This window comes from Heptranchias perlo, chromosome 4 (assembly GCF_035084215.1).
Source record: "Heptranchias perlo isolate sHepPer1 chromosome 4, sHepPer1.hap1, whole genome shotgun sequence".
Taxonomy (NCBI): domain Eukaryota; kingdom Metazoa; phylum Chordata; class Chondrichthyes; order Hexanchiformes; family Hexanchidae; genus Heptranchias; species Heptranchias perlo.
The window spans coordinates 111,719,960-111,728,915 of NC_090328.1; positions in this window are offsets into that span (position 1 = coordinate 111,719,960).

Sequence of the window (8,956 nt, forward strand, 5' to 3'; positions counted from 1 at the left end):
TACATGGAGAGGCTAGAGAACCTGGGGTTGTTCTCCTTAGAGCAGAGAAGGTTAAGAGGAGATTTGATAGAGGTGTCCAAAATCATGATGGGTTTTCATAGAGTAAATAAGGAGAAACTGTTTCCAGCGGCAGAAGGCTTGGTAACCAGAGGGAACATGAGGGGAAAAAAATTTATGCAGCGAGTTATGATGATCTGGAGTGCACTGCCTGAAAGGATGATGGAAGCAGATTCAATAACACCTTTCAAAAGGGAATTTGATAAATACTTGAAGGGGAGAAAATTGCAGGGCTATGGGGGAAAGAGCAGGGAAGTGGGACTAATTGGATAGCTCTTTCAAAGAGCCAGCACAAGCACGATGGGCCAAATGGACTCCTGTACAGTATCATTCTATGATTCTATAAAATGCACCACCTCACATTTATTTTGAAATTAATTTGCCATTTACTTGCACATACTGCAAGTTTATTAGTGTCTTCCTGTATTTTGTCGCAGTCCTCAATATTAACTATATCCCCAATTTGGTGCCATCTGCAGTTTTTGAAATTGCACTTCTGATTCCTGAGTCTAAATCATTTATGTAAATAGTAAACAACAGTGGTCCCAGCACCGATCCCTGTGGAACTCCCTACCTAACAGCACTGTGGGAGAAACTTCACCAGACAGACTGCAGCAGTTCAACAAGGCAGCTCACCACCACCTTCTCTAGGGCAATTAGGGATGGGCAATAAATGCTGGCCTTGCCAGCGACGCCCACATTCCCATGAACAAATTGGAGGAAAAAAAACACCACTTCCCACCTTCCGCCAGTCTGAGTAAATACCTTTAATCCCTACTCTCTGGTTTGTAGCCAGTTTGCTATTCATTCTGCTACTTGTTCCCTGACTCCACATGCTCTGACCTTAGTCATGAGTCAACTATGCAGTACCTTATCTATGTGGCACCTTTTTGGAGGTCGGGAACAGAGAACATAAGAAATAGGAGTAGGCCATCTGGCCCTTCAAAAAAGACCAGTTTATTCCTATTCTCTGTTTTCTGTCTGTTTAGCAATTCTCAATCCATGCCAGTATATTACCCCCTAATTCCATGTGCTCTAACTTTGTTCACCAACCTCCTGTGTGGGACCTTATTGAAAGCCTTCTGAAACTCCAAATACACCACATCCACTGGTTCCCCCTTATCCCACTTGTTACATCCTCAAAGAACTCCAATGGGTTTGTCAAACATCATTTCCCTTTCATAAATCCACGTTAGAAACATAGAAAATAGGAGCGGGAGTAGGACATTCGGCCCTTCAAGCCTGCTCCGCCATTCAAAATGATCATATCTGATCCTCTATCTCAATACCATATTCCCGCTCTCTCCCCATACCCCTAGATGCCTTTTGTGTCTAAAAATCTATCTAGCTCCTTCTCAAATATATTCAGTGACTTGGCCTCCACAGGTTCACCACCCTCTGAATGAAGGAATTTCTCCTCGTTTCAGTCCTAAATGTCCTACCCCGTATCCTAAGACTGTGATGCCTTGTTCTGGACGACCCCCCCCCCCCCCCCCCCCCCCCCTTCAGGCAGGGGAAACATCCCTCTGTCTAGCCCTGTCAGAATTTTATATGTTCCAATGAGATCCCCTCTCGTTCTTCTAAACTCGAGTGAATACAGGCCGAGTCGGCCCAATCTCTCATACGACAGTCCTGCCATCCCAGGAATCAGTCTGGTGAACCTTCGCTGCACTCCCTCTATGGCAAGTATATCCTTTCTTAGGTAAGGAGTCCAAAACTGCACACAATACTCCAGGTGTGGTCTCACCAAGGCCCTGTATAATTGCAGTAAGACATCCTTGCTCCTTACTCAAATCCTCTTGCAATGAAGGCCAACATACCATTTGTCTTCCTAACTGCTTGCTGCACCTGCTTTCAGTGACTGGTGTACAAGGACACCCAGGTCCCTTTTATACATCAACATTTCCCAATCAATCACCATTTAAATAATACTCTGCCTTTCTGTTTTTCCTTCCAAAGTGGATAACTTCACATTTATCCACATTATACTGCATCTGCCATGTATTTGCCCACTCATTCAACTTGTCTAAATCGCCTTGAAGCCTCTTTGCATCCTCCTCACAACTCACAATCCCACCTAGTTTTGTGTCGTTAGCAAACTTGGAAATATTACATTTGGTTCCCTCATCCAAATCATTGATATATATTGTGAATAGCTGGGGCCCAAGCACTGATCCCTGTAGTACCCCACTAGTCACTGCCTGCCACCCCAAAAAAGACCCGTTGATTCCTACTCTCTGTTTCCTATCTGTTAACCAATTTTCAATCCATGCCAGTATATTACCCCCAATCCCATGTGCTTTAATTTTGTACACTAACCTCTTATGTGGGACTTTATCAAAGGCCTTCTGAAAATCCAAATAAACCACATCCACTGGTTCTCCCTTATCTATTCTACCAGTTACATCCTCAAAAAAACTCCAGTAGGTTTGTCAAACACTATTTCCCTTGCATAAATCCATGTTGACTTTGTCTAATCCCTTTGATATTTTCTGAGTGTCCTGTTATCACGTCCTTTATAATAGACTCTAGCATTTCCCCTACTACTGATGTTAGGCTAACTGGTCTGTAGTTCCCTGTTTTCTCTCTCATTCCTTTTTTAAATAGTGGGGTTACATTTGCCACCCTCCAATCTGCAGGAACTGTTCAATAATCTATAGAATTTTAGAAGATGACAACAAATGCATCCACTATTTCCATGGCTACCTCCTTTAGACTTTGGGATGCAGATTATCAGGCTCTGGGGATTTGTTGGCTTTCAGTCACATTAATTTCTCCAGCACTTTTTTTACTAATACTAATTTCCTTTAATTCCTCCTTCTCACTAGTCCCTTGGCTCCCTAGCATTTCTGGGAAGTTATTTGTGTCCTCTTCCATGAAGACAGAACCAAAGTATTTGTTTAATTGCTCTGCCATTTCCTTGTTATCCATTATAAATTCTCCTGTTTCTGACTGTAAGGGACCCACATTTGTCTTCACTAATCTTTTTCTTTTTACATACTTGTAGAAGCTTTTACAATCCATTTTTATGTTCCTTGCAAGTTTACTCTCATACTCTGTTTTTCTCCTCTTAATCAATCTTTTGGTCCTTTTTTGCTGAATTCTAAACTGTTCCCAATCCTCAGGCTTGCTACTTTTTCTGGCAGCTTTGTGACTCCTCTTTGGATCTAATACTATCCTTAATTTCTTTTGTTAGCCATGGTTGGGCCACTTTTCCTTTTGTGTTTTTGCACCAGAAAGGAATGTATAACTGTTGCAATTCATGCATTTGTTCCTTAAATGTTAGCCATTGCCTATCCACTGTCATGTCTTTTAATGAAGCTTCCCAATCTATCATGGCCAACTCACTCCTCATACCTTCTAACCTTGCCTAACCCTAACTCTGCCAAATCCTATTATTATTTTCTAAGTGTCCTGTTATAATAGATTCTAGTATTTTCCTACTACTGATGTCAGGCTAACAGTCTGTAGTTCCCTGTTTTCTCTCTTCCTCCTTTCTTAAATAGTGAGGTTACATTTGCTACCCTCCAATCTGCAGGAACAGTTCCAGAATCTATAGAATTTTGGAACATGACAACCAATGCATCCACTACCTCTATAGCCACCTCTTTCAAAACCCTGGGATGGAGATCATCAGGTCCTTGGGATTTATTGTCTTTCAGTCCCTTTAATTTCTCTAGTACTATTTTTTTTTACTGATACTAATTTCTTTCAGTTCTTCATTCTTGCCAGACCGTTGGTTCTCCAGTATTTCTGGGAGGGCAACAATAGAAAGGTATAATAATCAGGCAGGACCATTTTTTAGATGGTTGAATAGGTCATATTTTGTTTTTATTAATGTAGTTCTGGGATTTTTATTGGTGTTTTGAGGGTCACATACTCCATTTTCACAACAAATCAGTGGCCTTGATCTCAAACAAGACAAATCTTTTCACAATCACATCTAGCAGTCGATTAATATTCCAAGTTACTTTGCTACCTAATGAAAGACGTCAGCCATTTAAAATAAGAAGGTTAATGCTTTAAGTGAGTGTTCTTAATGAATACTTTACGCCTATCTTCACAAAAGAGGGGGATGATGCGGACATTGTAGTTAAGGAAGAGGAGGAGTGTGAAATATTGGATTGGATAAACATAGAGAGAGGAAGTATTAAGCGGTTTAGCATCTTTGAAAGTAAATAAATCGTCAGGCCCGAATGAAATGTATCCCAGGCTGTTAAGGGAAGCAAGGGAGGAAATACCGGAGGCTATGACAGTTATTTTTCAATCCTTTCTGGTTACAGGTGTGGTGCTGGAGGTCTGCCAACATTGTACCGTTATTTAAAAAGGGAGGAAGGGATAGACCAAGTAATTACAGGCCAGTCAGCCTAACATTGGTGAAAAAAATTCTGAAGGACAGTATTAATTGTCATTCAGAAAGGCACAGATTAATCAAGGACTGTCAGCATGGATTTGTTGAGGGATGGTCGTGTCTGACTATCATGATTGCATTTTTTTGAGGAGGTAACAAGGAAGGTCGATGAGGGTAGCGTGTTTAATGTAGTCTACATGGATTTTAGCAAGACTTTTGACAAGGTCCCACATGGCAGACTGGTCAGAAAAGTAAAAGCCCATGAGATTCTAGAGAAAGTGGCAAGTTGGATCCAGAATTGGTTCAGTGACAGGAAGCAAAGGGTAATGGTCGATGGGTGTTTTTGTGACTGGAAGGCTGTTTCCAGTGGGGCTCAGTACTAGGTCCATTGCTTTTTGTGGTATATATCAATGATTTAGACTTAAATGTAGGGGGCATGATTAAGAAGTTTGCAGATGATACAAATGAGGAAGATATCAATGGGCAGAAAAGTGGCAAATGGAATTAAATCTGGAGAAGTGTGATCCAGGAGGCAGTCACACCCCTTAGATTAGGTAGTAGTTTAGATTCTTTCAGTGGTCAGGGACAGAAGGATGTGACTGCGAATCAGGCAGGTATGGGGACCCAGGATCTAGTGATGGAGGAGCCTCAGCCCTTGACCTTGTCCAACAGGTACAAGATACTTGCTACCTGTATGGATGAGAACAAAGACTGCAGGAAGGATGGGCAAACTGACCATGGCACTGTGGTACAGGGGGCCATTCAAGTGGGGGGGAGTAAAAAGGAAAGTGGCAGTGGTAGGGGATAGTATAGTCAGGGTGATAGACACTATTCTCTGCAGCCACTACCGAGAGTCCCGAAGGCTGTGTTACCTGCTTGATGCCAGGGTTAAGGACATCTCCTTGGGGCTGGAAAAGAACTTGGAGCATGAGGGGGAGGATCCAGTTGTTGTGGTCCACGTAGGAACCAGCGACATTGGTAGAAATAAGAATGGGGTTCTGATGAGACTGTTTGTGGATCTAGGGTCTAAATTAATAAGCAGAACCTCAAAGATGGTAATCTCTGGATTGCTACGTGCAAATTGGCGTAGGGACAAACAGATCAAAGAGTTAAATGTGTGGCTCAAAGAGTGGTGTGGGAGACGGGGGTTTCGATTCATGGGGCACTGGCAGCAGTAATGGGGAAAGAGAGGGCTGTTCTGTTGGGATGGTCTCCACTTAAACCAGGCTGGGACCAGCATCCTGGTGAATCAAATAACTGGGGCTGTAGGTAGGGTTTTAAACTAAAAAAGGAGGGAGGCTGGAGGAGGGGTTAGCTGAGGGGAAATTTAGAAATCTAATGAGAAAAGTCAAGGCAACAGAGCAGTGTAGTCTTTTGGGTAAAGATAAGCAGAGTGTGGTAGGAAGGGACAGAGTTTACCAAAAATAGAGCATCAAAAAGTAAGGTCAAAACAGGAACTAAGGGTTAAAAAGTCAAAATTAAAGACTCTTTATCTGAATGCACAGAGCATTCGTAACAAGATAGATGAATTAATTGCACAAATAGAGATAAATGGGTTTGATCTAATAGCCATTACAGAGACATGGTTGCAAAGTGACCAAGTTTGGGAACTAAGTATTCCAGGGTACATGACGTTTAGAAAAGTCAGGCAGAATGGAAAAGGAAGGGGTGTAGCCCTGATAATAAAGGATAACATAAGGACAGTGGTGAGAGAGGATCTTGGCTCGGAAGATCAGGAAGTAGAATCAATATGGGTGGAAATAAGAAATAACAAGGGGCAGAAAACTGGTGGGAGTGGTTTATAGGCCCCCTAATAGTAGCTATACCATTGGACAGAGTATTAATCATGAAATAATAGGAGCTTGTAACAAAGGAAATGCAGTAATCATGGGGGACATTAATCTTCATGTAGACCTGGGCAAATCAAATTGGCAAAGGTAGTTTGGGGGACAAGTTAATGGAATGCATTTGAGACTGTCTCCTAGAGTAATAAATCATGGAACCGACCAGGGAACACTCTATTTTAGATCTTGTATTGTGTAATGAGACAGGGTTAATTAGTAATTAGGCGATTCTAACTTTCATATAAATTGGACAAATCAAATCGGCAAAAGTAGCCCTGAGGATGAGTTCAAAGAGTATATTCAGGACTGTTTCTTAGAATAATATGTTGTGGAACCAACCAGGAATAGGCCATATTAGATCTGGTAATGGGTAATGAGACAGGATTAATTAATGACCTCAAAGTAAAGGACCCCTTAGGAAACAGTGATCATAATATGATAGAATTTCACATCCAGTTTGAGAGTGAGGATCTTGGATCTTGGATCTGAAACTACTGTATTTAACCTAAATAAGGGCAATTACAATGCCATGAAGACAGAGTTGGCTAAAGTGGATTGGGAAAACAGATTAGAGGCAGACATTTAAAAAGATATTTTATGACTCTCAACAAAAATATATCCCAGTAAGGAGGAAAGACTCCATGAGAAGGGTGGACCAACCATAGCTAACTAAGGAAGTTAAGGATGGTATCAAGTTAAAAGAAAAGGCATACAATGTGGCAAAGATTAATGGTAAGCCCGAAGATTTAGTGCTGTCAAAGAAGCCTTGGCGAGTTGCTGCAGTGCATCCTGTAGATGGTACACACTGCAGCCTTAGTGCACCAGTGGTGAAGGGAGTGAATGTTTAGGGTGGTGGATGGGGTGCCAATCAAGCGGGCTGCTTTGTCCTGGATGGTGTCGAGCTTCTTGAGTGTTGTTGGAGCTGCACACATCCAGGCAAGTGGAGAGTATTCCATCACACTCCTGACCTGTGCCTTGTAGATGGTGGAAAGGCTTTGGGGAGTCAGGAGGTGAGTCACTTGCCGCAGAATACCCAGCCTCTGACCTGCTCTTGTAGCTGCAGTATTTACTTATTTAAGGATGGATATTCTTGCATTGGCGGTGGTTCAGAGAAGGTTCACTAGGTTGATTCCAGGTATGGAAGGGTTTTCTTATGAGGAAAGATTGAGCAGTTTGGGCCTATACTCACTGGAGTTTAGAAGAACGAGAGGAGATCTTATTGAAAGATATAAGATTCTGAGGGGGCTTGACAGGGTAAATGCTAAGAGGATGTTTCCCCACATAGGGGAATCCAGAACTAGGGGGCATAGTCTCAGAATAAGGGGTCGCCTATTTAAGGCAGAGATGAGGAGAAATTTCTTCTGAGGGTTGTGGAGCTTTGGAATTCTTTGCCTCAAAGAGCAGTGGAGGCTGAGTCATTGAATATATTCAAGGCTGAGTGAGACAAATTTTTGATCAGCAAGGGAGTCAAAGGACATGGGGAACTAGCGGGAAAGTGGAGTTGAGGCCAGAATCAGATCAGCCATGATCTCATTGAATGGCAGAGCACGCTAGAAAGGCCAAATGACCTACTCCTGCTCCTATCTCTTATGTTCTTATTTTCACAGTAAAGGATCCTCTGGGGAAGAGCGATCATATGATAGAATTTCACAGAGTTTGAGAGTGACATACTTAAGTCCGAAAGTAGGGTCTTAAACTTAAATAAAGCCAATTGTATAGTTAGGAGGGTCGAGTTGGCTAAGGTAGATCAGGAAATTAAATAAAAGGGTATGATGGTTGAAAAGCAATGGTAAACATTTAAAGAAATATTTTAATATTCTCAACAAATATACATTTCATTGAGAAATAAAAACTCCGGTTGGCAAGCTGTAACTAGTGGGATATCGCAAGGATCGGTGCTTGGGCCTCAGCTATTTGCAATCTAGATTAATGACTTGGATGAAGGGACCCAATGTAATGTATCCAAGTTTGCTGATGATACAATGCTAAGTGGGAAAGTAAACTGTGAGGAGGATACAGATACAGGGATATAGACAGGTTAAGTAAGCGGGCAAGAAGATGCCAGATGGAGTATAATGTGGGGAATTGTGAGGTCATTCACTTTGCTGGAAGAATAGAAAAACAGAATATTTTTTAAATGGTGAGAAACTATTAAATATTGGTATCCTGGTACAAGAAACACAAAGTTAGCATGCAGGTACAGCAAGCAATTAGGAAGGCAAATGACATGTTGGCCTTTATTGCAATGGGGTTGGAGTACAAGATAAGGAAGTCTTACAACAATTGTACAGGGCTTTGGTGAGACCTCACCTGGAGTTCTGTATACAGTTTTGGTCTCCTTATCTAAGGAAGGATATACTTGCCTTAGAGGCGGTGCAACGAAAGTTCACTAGATTAATTCCTAGGATGAGAGGGTTGTCCTATGAGGAGAGATTGAGTAGAATGGGCCTATATTCTCTGGAGTTTAAACGAATGAGAGGTGATCTCATTGAAGCAGAAGATTCTGAGGAGTCTTGACAGGGTAGAGGCTGAGAGGTTGTTTCCCCTGGCTGGAGAGTCTAGAATTAGGGGGCATAGTCGCAGGATAAGGCGGCGGCCATTTAAGTCTGAGTTGAGGAGGCATTTCTTCACTGAGGGTTGTGAAACTTTTTAATTCTCTACCCCAGAGGGCTGTGGCTGCTCAGTTGTTGAATATATTCAAGGC